Consider the following 12,734-nt stretch of genomic DNA (forward strand, 5'->3'; position numbering starts at 1 on the left):
CAGCACAAATGAGCAGATGGTGTTGTCAGAACATTGCTCTCAAAATGCTGATTCTGGAACACTCCTGGTGCATATCGTGGGATTTCTTTTGCGTATCTCACTTTGAATTTGGATACTTTCTACATTCGCTATCTTTATCTCAAAGGAAAATATGCTAAAAATAAGGATTATCTTTCTGGTTTCCCAGAAAACCTCTTACTGACTTCATAAGTACTTCATAAAGCTGCTTTTATATTTAGCTTTTGAATTGCTACTATGAGCTCCTAATGTGTCTGAAGATCCTTTATAAACAGATTAAGGAAACCTATGGATATTTCTGTACTTATTTGGTTTTAGTTTTTACAGTACTGAAGATCAAAATGAATGGGCTGATTACTAATCTCTTTCTAAAACAACTCTTTTACCTTTAGATCTTAACCAGCATTCAATGTAGCAATTTTATGGGGGATGGGGTGGAGAATTATACTCTAACACCTGAAACGTCAAATCCATTCTATGGTAGATGGATTAATTTTGTGTGCTCAGGAAGGGAGAGCATGGAAATAACAAGAAGGAAAAGATCTTTTATTTCTGGATAAGAATATTCATCAAGAGATCCAATTGCCACGTCAATTGGCAGCTCATCACTGCAAAGGGACACTGCACATCAGCCAAGGAATAGAAATGGGTATCTACTGAAGTCTTCAGCAGTTTCACAGATAATACTTAAGCTGGATATATAAATCACTGCCGCATGTGCATACATGCCTGCATACATGCATTTTCTCTGATGTCCTTACTGAGCTGGTTTGTTCCACTGAAAACTTACTGAGCTGGTTCCATTGAAAGGCCTGCCTCTTGGCATGTTTGCACATCTGGAACTTTCATCTGTCATGCATTCCTTTATCAAATGCAATACACTCACTGCAGGATTCCTTCCTATATATGTAGACCCAATTAAATACTGGTATTTAAAGCTAGCTTAGCAGGACTCAGAATATTTTCCTCTTTCCCTGAACCTGTAAAAACATACATAACCTGTTTTCTGCATGGAGTATCAAGCCTTTCAATTTTACCAGACAGGCTACATGCTGTCCAGATTATTGTGCATATACTAACACATCTTCATATTCTAAACATACTGTTAAGTAATTGAGCTGAAGGTAACAAATATCTGCCCCAGTTCCCCATATGCTGGGACAACACTACTTTCTACTTTGAATTAGACTAGAGAAGGGCTGTGAAATAGCATGTAACGGTTTGGAATTTCTCCTGGGAATCCACTATGTATTAACTTCAGCATGAGAGCAAAAGTGAATTATGCAAGTTTAACAAGCCTCTGACACCGAAATACGATGAGCAGAGAGCTGGCAGAGGTTGTAGCAGTATCTTGAAATTTCACTTGAAGTGAATTTTGTGTGAATGAATCAAAGAATGAAATACGTATTCTACAAAAGGACATGGAGCTGCTCGAGCAAGTCCAGAGAAGTGCCATGAGGATGATCAGGGGGCTTGAGCACCTTCTCTATGAAGACAGGGTAGAAAAGTTGGGGCTGTTCAGCCTGGAGAAGAGAAGGCTGCATGGAGACCTCATAGCAGCCTTCCAGTATCTGAAGGGGGCCTACAAGGATTCTGGAAAGGGACTCTTCATCAGGGACTGCAGTGATAGGACAACAGGTAATGGGTTCAGACTTAAACAGGGGAAGTTCAGGTTAGATATAAGGAAGAAGTTCTTTACTGTGAGGGTGGTCAGGCACTGAAACAGGTTGCCCAAAGATGTGGTAAATGCTCCATCCCTGGCAGTGTTCAAGGCTGGGCAGAGCTCTGGGCATCCCTGCCCATGGCATGAGAATTGGAACTTGATGATCTTAATGTCCTTTCCACCCTAACTATTCTATGATTCTATGATCTTATCCACAGGTGGATGCATGAAAAGATTAAAAATTATTAGATAAAGAAACCTTGGCATATGGCATGCCATGTGTCTGAATTCCCATGGCTGCTATTGCAGGCATCTAAAACTGAATAGAGTTGTCTCAAAATGAAAACTCAATAGCAGTTTTATAGATTGAAGTCACATTTGATTTCTGTATCCAAACTGTTGAATGGCAGTGCCTTCAAGTGCTTGACTGAAAAGTAGCTGGAAATTCAGGAGGCATGCAGTCGGAGGGCCAAAGTGTAACTACCTCCCCTGCCCTGTGTTGTTCTACTTGCAATGTCCAGTGCAACTGCTGTGTGGCCCATGAGTGTGTATATGCGTGTGTATATATATACATATATATATATTCTTCACTCTATCCTCTGCTTGTTAGAGCAACATGAAACAATTGGAGGGAGAACAGTGTAAGGCTGAAAATACTAAACACTTGATGGAAGGAGTGGATATATGCAAGGCAGTCACAAGGTAAAAGAAATGAAAAGGAAAAACTCCTGCAGGATATGGCCCAAGAATGCCACTGTCACTTCCAGATTCTTTAGTCATTCTTCACTCCTGCCCTTGCAAATTGGTACCTGACCCTCTACTGTCATTATCAGTGGCTTTTTCTGGGTCATCTTCCTCCCTCTTCTCATCTTCAAGTTGCATAGGAAATATTTTTTTATCTTCAGCTGTGCACAAGCAATAAGTTAAAATTAAGGGACAGAGTGAATTTTGCTTGTCACTTGGAAAAGCCAACTCCACTTATTAAGAGTAGTTGCAGATATTTTGGTGAATAAAGTGACATGCTATCTGCCTATGTATTAATCTGAAAGCCTCTCTAATAGTCCTAGCTTTAAGTTACTTTTTAAGTCTCCCTAAACTACATAGCTCATGAAAGAAAATGCAAAATTTTCACAATTCAGGTTATTTTTCATGTTAAGATCGATTAATGCTGCAAAGTGCATGGCTTGAATAGTAGAAAGAAATCTTTTTTAATAGGGTAAATCAGAAAGAAGGAATAAAACCCAGAAGCAGCAAAACTCTGCATCTGACTGGTGAATTGACTGATGAAAGTAGACCAGTGCGTATGTCTGCATCCTCTTATAAGGGGGACCCTCTTATTTGCATGACAAGCTGGCTCTTGGCATACCAGCTAGCTCACTTCTAAACCCTAGGCACATCTATCTTGCCTAGCATGGACATAAACCATGCCCAAGTCTCCTTGGGCAAGTAAGCAAAGTTAGATTTACTTGGTCTATGGGAAGTAGCTGTCTTGTCATGTTTTCTTCGAAGAAAAGTAGTACAGGGGCCATCTGTGTGACAGTGCTATGTTAGCAATTGGGTGGACGTTAAATTTCTCCTGTTGTTGTATCTAGCAATACATCAAAGTGAAATACTGAATTCCAGTTATGCTCTGATGCTCTGATCAATAGAGTTGTCACATATGCCAGGTGATATGAATAATAGCTGAAAATGTCACTTTCTCACTGAAATACTCAGGAAGTTGCTTCAATCTGTACATCTCTCTCAAGTTTTGTGCTCCGAGATGTTTTTGTCAAAGGTACTGCTCAACATCAGGAGCTCATATTCTTAATAAAAGTAGAATGAATTTAAAATTTACCAGAAATGAAGATTTGCTTCTCTGGTGTAGCAAAATGAGCTGCAAGCGGAATGTCACAATTAAACATTGCTTATATATGTATAGAACATTGTATAAGAGTCTTTCAAATTATCCTGAATAAATCAGTATGATAAACATATGAGATTTCATTTATTTAAATATATATATATGAATTAGCATTGCAAGATTTCAGACTGGAGCAGCAACAACTCGGTGACAGATTTTAATGCCCTGATTTATACACAAATTAACATGTAAAATCACTGCTCTCAAAAGACACCGGAAGGTCATAAACTAGGTCAAAGAAACACTGTTGCAGCCATTTTATTTTTTTTTCTTTTTTAGTATCAGTACTTCTAAACACAAAAGGGGTAAAGACTAGCCAGTATGCTGCTAATACTGTAGTAAGTGTATGAATACTGTCTAATTGTTGGGGGTATTTTCAGTTCTAGACTAAGGTCTGTATTTCTCACCAAGTTCTCTGCCTCAAAGGCACCTTAATAAAGGTTTTGACTTTGCAGGAAGGTGCAAACAACTTTCATGTGCCTAACGCTGATGGCTTAGGTGGTCTCCCATCTCACAGCTGCCTGGGTGTGCACTTCAGGTGACCAACTTTTTAAAGGGTACTCACAAGTGGGGGCTGAAAGCAGATACAGCGCTGCTACAGCACCAATGCTACACTTCACTAGCTACGGGGACCAGGCTAACTTGTTTCTGTAGCCTGCAGCAAAATGGAGCCACAGTTTTGTCTGGGCACTATCAAAATGGATATGATTGATATTTATAGTTGAAAATCCATAAAGTTGGACAGAATATGATGGTTCAGATTAAGAAAGTAACAACTTGATTTGAAAAGACAAGTGAAATCATATCTTTCTGACGCCAGTTTAAATTATTGTTCCTTATGAAAGTTAACAGAGCTAGAACCTTCTAGGTCTTAACCTGAAGGGCAGTCTCCCCATATAGACACTGATGACTGTAAGCTTTTCTCAAGTGTTTTAATATTATAGAAACCATCCAGGACCCAAGTAATCTGCCCACAGCTTCCCTCCATATAGCCTCTGACATGGGAGAATGAGAGAGACATCTCTATATGTCACTGAATACATGCTTGAGGCTCTAAGGAAGAAAATAATAGCCCTGCGGTATCTGATTAGGCTTAATCATATCCATCTTCTATCCTTGTTATAGATTCTGCAATGTGTCCCTGAGATTTATGACACAGAATCAGCCCCTTGGTTTGTAATTAATTTTGTTTGCAGTTGCAAAGGCTTGTTTGTTTGATAGGGGTAGACAGAGAAGGGAGGGCATATGCCCCAGTGACACCTTGTTTCCCATGGAAATTATTCATTTGAAGCACAGATTTTTCCTGTTTTGACTGTTCTTATGCATACCTGTAAACCTACAGAGGAAGTCTTATTTTTCTTGGGACACTCAGTCATCAAGCAGCTACTTGTCAGTTTAAGTCCAAGGTCTGTATTTCCATGCTGGATCAGGGAATATCCTGGCTACAGGATACTTACAAACTAACCATTTTGAGCAGTGTGACAGGATGAAAGACTAGGAAGGAGAAAATCGGTTTTCAAAGTAGTTTAGAGGTTTTACAATCTAGGAAGCTTTTGCATGTGAAATGACCTGGCACAAATTAATTCAAATTACTCAGTAGAAACACATACATTAGCAAATGATAATCACAGGAAGAAATGCTTTCAATTGTACAGCCGTGCAAAAATGTGAATGTTCTTGATGTTCTGTGTCCTGAGCTCAGCTGCACACATCCATACCTGCCAAGGCTGAAGTCAGAGGAATTGCTCTGACTGAGATGTGGAACTGGGCTCAAAGTAACCAGGAGTTCACCCAAAGAGGAAATCACAAGAGGAGCTTTAAAAGCATGTGGCATTTTTTAATAAAACATGTTTTTCAGGTTATTCTTTTTTTTTTTCTACACTAATGTAGATTTACCTCATCTCCCCATGTAGTAAGTGTGTGGCTGTTTCAGGAGCTTCCCTTCCTTTAAGGACATACTGCTTCAGCTTTATTCTATGTCAGTCATTGCAACTGCCTAGAGTTGTGTTATGACGAAGAGCAACCTTTAAGAAGCCTATTTATAAAGACTGAATAGACATTGAAATTATGTACACAGGCATGTGATTCTTTTATAATTAGAAAAAAAGCCTGCTAGAAGAAATAAAATGCTCTCATTTAATTCAAATATTTCCTTTCATCATGACTCAATGCCCAACAACAGGTTTAATCAACATGATCTATTTTCATTCAAATATTGCACCCCTTTGTAAGTACTGGCTCATTGTTCATCTATGTTTTCATTTGAGGTGAGATGTACAGATTTGATAGGGAGTTGGGAAAAAATGGAAGCTAGCTCTTCAATTGTGTTTCTGGGAGAAGTTTCTCCATATGCCATTCACTGCTTTTAAAAACAAGTTTTTGCAGGCTTTTGTGGTGAAACTCACTTCTCAGAGTTGAGTTATTAATGGCAATTTAAATTATTCTGTGACATTTTAATCCAGCAGAATGCGTCTTAGTAATACCTCAGAGGGAAAGCTAACTATTTTTTTAAACAATTGAGCAGAGAGGGGGAGGAATGCGAAGGGAAGTCAGGAGTACCCCGAGGAAGGGACCAGCGCTTGGACAGGCTCCCGGCGGGAGGGTGCCGCGTTCCCCGAGGAACAACGCGCCTTACCTGGGCCGGAGCCGCGGCCCCTCCGCGGCAGCAGCGGGCGGAGCGCGGCGGCCGCCTCCGTGCACCCTCGCAGCCGGACGGGGACTGAAGGGGACCGCTGGTTCGAGCCCGCCCACGGCTGCAGTGGGCGGCAGCAGGAGAAGGCCCCCCCGCTACTCTTAGCATAAGCCCCCACAGGTGCCTCTAAGCAGAATTGTCCCTTCCCTGCCACTCCTCCTTTGCTTCCTAACACCCCTTTTCAGTTTCTAGTGTGTTTGAGGGAAACAATTGTGGCGGTAGAAGCGGTGTGGGATCCTGGCCAGGCAAAAATCAGTGGCAGCACTTCCCACCGTTCCTTCTTTGCCGTGCCTCTGTAACAGAGTTTGCATAAAACTTCCTGCTTACTGCTGTGTTTTCCTTCTTGCAACTATCACATCCCAGCCACCCTGGGTAGAAATGTCCACCCTTGTTCTCTGTTTGATGTGGAAATATTCTGGATGTCATTAGGTAACACCACTCAAGTCTTCCTAGGAATGATGAGAAGAAAAATGTTAGTTTTACAGATGTTACTTTCCTGTCTGACCTTTCACTTCAGGAGCTGTCTACAGCTTGCAGATAGATGAAAGAACCACTTTCTCTGGGGAAACGCCATTCCACACAAGATGAAGCAAATCACTTAGGGAATGTGATTCCTAACCCAGGCTGTGTTAGGGGAACCAGCTTCTGACAGAGCTTCAGATTTGCTGTCATTATTGTCTGTAGCTAGGATATGAGAGCGAGGGGATGGGAGGAATCCTTCCTGACAGAGTCACTATCGCCCCTACTAAAATATGGTATTGCTGATCCAAGCTGTAGAGGAAGAGGAAAGATTATTTTGACTACTCCAGTTTCAACTACTAGCTGCTTTCAGGGATGAAAGTTGACAGTTTGTTGTGGTTTAACACAGCTGGCAACTAAGCACCACACAGCCACTTGTTTTGATAATCATTTGAAATGAGAAGAGTAAGCGTGCATAAATAGAGAATGGAGATGGGCAAGTTAGCAAAGCAAAGCAACAGCTAGATGCAGGAATCTAGGGTGGGACATGACCAGAACCCAGTTATCTCTGCATTGTGCCCAGGTCCTTGGGAGCTGCAGGACAAATCAGAGCAATTGACAGGTTTCTCTGACTTGTGCTATGGGGCATCCATATGTGTTTCAGGACTACAGAACAGATGGCAGTACTGAATGCTTCCAAGTTATAACCAGAATCTGATTTGGACATGTTATATTACCTTCTGCCACATCTTTTGACTTTGCTTTTGCCACAGAAAAAAGCCCTGGAAACAGCGTTTGCCTACTTAAATGAGAGAAGGAACTGGTATTCCCTTACATTTTTTAATTTCTGAAGGTCTTGAAGGAGCAATGAAGATGGACAGTATACAGCTGAAGCTTTGTCTCTTGCAAAACTATAGTTGGTGTTGTTAATGGTTAAAGTGCAGTAGCTTTCCATGTATACTAGCAATACACAGGAGAAAAGCACCTCTGCTTTGAATAAGAGCATGAAATTTTATTTTTATATAATCTAAAGAAATAGATTATAATATCTTAATTTAGATAGATCTCTTCACAAAAGCAGCATCTTCCCATTTTGATCACAAAGTAAACAAAAAAGAGTATAAAGAAGTCAGGCTGTCTGAGTGCATGAAAGAAAGGGAGAATCTGCGTGAAGCCATCCTCTCTTGTGATTAATAATAACAAATGAACCTGACCTTGAAGGGTCATGGAGTCTCCATCTCTGGAGACATTCAAAACCCACCTAGGTGCATTCCTGTGTAACCTGCTCTAGGTGGCCCTGCCTTGGCAGGGGGTTGGACTGGATGATCTCCAGAGGTCCCTTCCGAGGTCTCTTCCAAGCCTAATGATCCTGTGATTCTACGGATGTTTCCAGAGATGGGGCATCTATCACCTCTCTGGGCAATCTCATCCAGGATTTCACCACCCTTATTGTAAAAAAAAAATCTTTATCTAGTCTGAATCTACCCTCTTTTAATTTAAACCCATTACCTCCTATCCCTTTTCCTAACTTTATCTTTAAATTAGTTACCGATGTGTTGTTACAGTAGGCTATTTTGACACCACATGCCTGCTGTGACTACACTGGAAGCTCCCCCAAGCTACAGTACATAGGAAGGTCTGACTGAAGCTCAAAATGGGAGAGTATAAACACCTCTCTGATTAAAAAATGGAACACGTTTCCCTGCTGTTGTGTGCCTTTCTGCTACTGTTATTGCCTGAAGCTCTTATTTGTTACTGCATCTGTGGGCAGGAGAAATGAGAGAAATGTAAAATCCCATATTCTATGCAAATGCTGATCCAATTAGAAGTCAAGAATACATGCTGAGTGTGCCTGCTCTGAGGGTACTTACCCCCCTATATCTCATTTGAACCGTCTGTGTAACATGCATAGTGCTTATCTTTCATTCATCCGTCAAGCAGAAAGAAGCTTGAAATCCAGTGGAAAAAAAATCCCTGATTGTTTCTATTGCAGAACAGCTGCAAGTGGGAGAATCAGCAAGTTTGGTCTCGTGGTATTTCATAGCATTGGAACTGAGAAAACAGCTTTAGAGTCAATTCTATTAACAACTGACATAGAAAAAATGCTGATGTTTATTGTTCCGAATTGTACTCCAAGCACAGGTTATATCTTACGGACAGTATCAGAAATTCTTCAGTTTTTAGGGATCTCTTTCTACCTACTTCTTGAAACCTATTTCAAGTTCCCACTGACTGCAAGCCATAATTTAAATAGAATGAAAATATTCTGCCTGAAAACTCAAAGCATCAATGTGCTGTTGGTTGTTTCAGATCACAGTGCCAAATGGAGAACTCTGAAAAGTTTCTGAAGTGGGAATTCAGCACCTGTCTGAATTCCAAGGCTCTAAGGGAGCTGAGATGCATTTGAAAATCCAGGGCAGTGCACATCCTTCTCTCCATACAAAAGTCTTGAGCAGTGGCAGTCACTGGGATCACCCGAAGCAGCACCTGGGCCATGAGCACTCTGATAGTGTCTGTTGAAGACAAGCAAGTAAACCATTACCATGGCCTAAAATACTAAAGCTGGTAGTAAAACCTGTTAATATCAAACTAAAACTTAGGCTGGTTTCTTCTAAGGCTTATACTGGTCCTTCAGAGAATGCCCATGGGTTTCAGTTTATTAATTTTCTGTTGGAGTTATTGCACCCGCAGCAAGGGTTGTACTTAGGAGCAACTGGTTAACCTGAGTCTGCACAGAAGCAGACCTCCTCTATCACCTCAAGACCCAGTTCCTGCCAAACCCTTGTCCCCTCTGTGCTCCCTGCAGCAATGGGACCTCTGAGACACTGAACCCACCACATGTGTTTGAGCTAGTCCCAGAAGGGGAGAGCTCAATTATTAACCCAAAGCTTAAGTCTTTGAATAGAGCCATTCATCGGCTGGGAAAATCAGCTGACTCCATCCTCAGGCTGGTAAAGAGCATCGAAATTGTTTCAGAGGACAACTTGCAGAAAAAGCTTCTTCAACAGAAAAATCTGGACGCCTGCAATAAGAAAGCATTTAACTCGTCTGTGCATTTTGCCCTCTGCATCTGTACTGGAGCCTGTGCTGGGTAAGTTGTATTTTTGGGATGGTTTTAGTAGATTTTTTTTATGGTTATAAGGACCAACCTCAGAGGGCTGTTGTAACATCCGCAGCACTGATTAAACAATGTTGTAACCTCTCATGATTTTCAATAGCTCTAATGCCAAGAATAATAGAAAACATGGTGAACTTCTATCTTAAGGATTCTTAGACATATTTTAAATTCTGACCAGCGGGCTGACTGTGATATTTTAGGTGCTTAAACTGCTTGCCCAGTAACACACAACCCACTTAAATAAGCCAATATTGACATTATCACTTCAGTATCCTACTGACACATAAAATACTTGGCAGTGTGGTGTGTCATAAACAAAAATGTCCCCATTTTTAATTTGATTACATCGATATTTAATGGACATTATTTTTTACATATAATGTAAGTGCAAATGCTTGCAATAATGACCAATGAGTTCTGAATAAATGGAGTATGAGAACTTGAAAATGAGAACAAATAATACAACTATAAGCTAAACACAAAACAAAAAGTGAGAAAATACCTACTGCTCTCTAGATTTGATTTAAGTCTTCTAATGTTAATGAGGTATCAGGTAATTCCAATGTTGAGGACTTTCAAAATCTGCTAATAAGAGAGAATAGATTTGAATTTACTATAAACAATTACATTTCATTATTCAATGTCCCAGGGAATGTAATCGAAAGGATGAAAATAACACCATAAAATGTGCTCCATCTTTAGAATTCTTAAGGAAAACATTTTTCTGCTTACTATAAATTATGTGGGAAGTAAAGGATGAGTCAATTAGTGTTCTAATACCTGGTGAGGCCTACTCTCCAATAGGAATGCTGGTCCATGAAAGTCTACATTCTTACACCTACGTACAGGCTGCACAAATAGTTTCATTTTAAATTATTGTAATAATACCCAGTGATCTGAGGGTTATGTGTTCTGCACCTATTCCAAATTATCTGAGGGGAAAATAATGAAAATATAAAATGTCTCAGATTGAAGAGTTTGTATATTCCCTTTTTGTATCTTTTTTCCCAGTTTCACGTCAATCCTTTGAACTTTGCCTGTAGCAAGAGTCATATAAAACACAATTTTTTTATTAAATATTGGATGTTTCAATTTTCTTCCAGATTATCATGGGTTGAAATTTTTCCACTCTTGATAAACCTTTACTTGTCAAGTAACTTCTTATTTCACTACTTGCTACTTTTTCACAGAAGTCACTGATGGTGTTTTAAGCCTGGATTATTTTAATGTTCGACTGACCTCTTACAGGATTACTTAGTGCTGAAATCAAAGCATGTTCTTACTGAAATTGGGGTCTCTCATGTCTCAGTCTGGAGCATGATGGCTCTGTTACCTTGAGATGCTGTTACAGACAGCCAGGATGCATCTTGCACCTGAACATCTTCAGCTCAGATCATGGCTTTCAGGCACTATGCAATTCTTTACCACTCCTATGTAGTGACAAAGCACTCCAGGCTGAAACCTCCCTGGGAGCAAGGCACCTCTGTCTGAAACTACTGCTTCTTTAAAGGTTGTTTTGAGAAGCACATATTTTTGGTTGTATCACTTGTCAGTTGATTCATAACAGCAAGGCTGTGTTTGTCATAGCTTTGTTGGCTCTTGCTACACTGTTGAGTATGTCCAGGTGCTGGCTTTAATGAAGTACTTATGTTTCCATTATGCCTGGAATAATGTCAATATTCAAGAATTAGATTAAACGAATGAGAAAGCTGAGATGAAGACAGTGGATTTGATTATCTCAGGTAATTGATTTTCTTTGTATAATGCTGTCAATGCCTGAAAGGCCAGGTGGATTAAGTGATTCTGTTAAGAACAGGCAGGCTTGTGCTAGTCTTGCATCAGATACAATTTTAATTTTCCAGTTGATCAGTAAGACAGTGGAAATGTGTAAGCTTATGGCTGGGATGTCTCTCCTGTTTTGAAAGACTTACTTTCATAGGAGTTTGGGGTTTTGGTTTGGTTTGGTTGGTTTTGGTTTGGTTTTGTTGGGGTTTTGTTGTTGGTTCTTTTTTTTTTACTGACCTGAAATGCTCACTTTTCATCATGCACATGTTCAGCTGTCAGTAACAAAAAGCCTCCAAGTGTGATACTGAGAATCAAGCACTAGTTTCACAGTCCCTATTACCACAGAGAGCTATACAGATATTAATGACATGCATTATGGGTTCTCTGGCCTGTCTATAACATGGGGTAAGATAAATACATTGGAGTGTAATTAGCAAGAATTGTAAGTAGGACCAGGAAAAGCTATGGAGGATCAGGCTCACCCTGACTGTCTAGACAGGCAAATTTTGAGTTGCGGTTGTGTACTCCTGCAGATAAAGCTGAACTGCTGGGAGAAGGAGTTTCTGCTGTCTTCTGAACTGCTGTCTTCCCCAAAGAGAAGCCAGAGTGGTTACTTCACCTTTTCTATGCTTCTTCATGAAAGCAATGATTGTTAGAAAAGTGCTGCTTTGTCCTGTCCATACTCAGTTTACCTGAAGATGCCACCAATGTCCATGAATGTAATGATCATCTTTTCATCAACAGCTCTGTGTGAGATATAGTAAAACCAGTAAGAATTAATACATTGAAATTTTGTTTCTTAAGCCATATCTGCTGTGTAATTTGAGCAAGACTAAAGAACTTGATGACATAACACTGAAACACTACTTTGACAGTAAAGTATTTTTCCAGCACAAACGGGACTACACTGTGCTGTGAACATGTACCGCATGGCTTCATGTACTTACAGCTTGGTTTATTCTGCTATACTCTATACCATATATTGCATAACATTAGAGAGCCAAAGCTTAGGGAGACCTTATCAAGCAAAACAAACTACTTTGCTTCTAAAAGGAAATAACTTACTTGCTGCTTCCTTTAATTTCAGCACTGTATT

General features: G+C 40.1%; 1 protein-coding gene across 1 annotated transcript in view; it reads right to left on the reverse strand.

Moving 5' to 3' along the window:
* The window catches only part of LOC136011282 (gamma-aminobutyric acid receptor subunit pi-like), a 51,469-nt gene extending 45,142 nt beyond the window's left edge, over positions 1–6,327 (reverse strand). The window contains exon 1 of the mRNA XM_065672918.1: positions 6,220–6,327. The gene's annotated coding sequence lies outside the window, so the exon portion shown is untranslated. The remainder of the gene's footprint in view (positions 1–6,219) is intronic.
* Between the last annotated feature and the right edge of the window lie 6,407 nt (positions 6,328–12,734).

Source organism: Lathamus discolor, chromosome 3, assembly GCF_037157495.1.
Source record: "Lathamus discolor isolate bLatDis1 chromosome 3, bLatDis1.hap1, whole genome shotgun sequence".
Taxonomy (NCBI): Eukaryota; Metazoa; Chordata; class Aves; order Psittaciformes; family Psittacidae; genus Lathamus; species Lathamus discolor.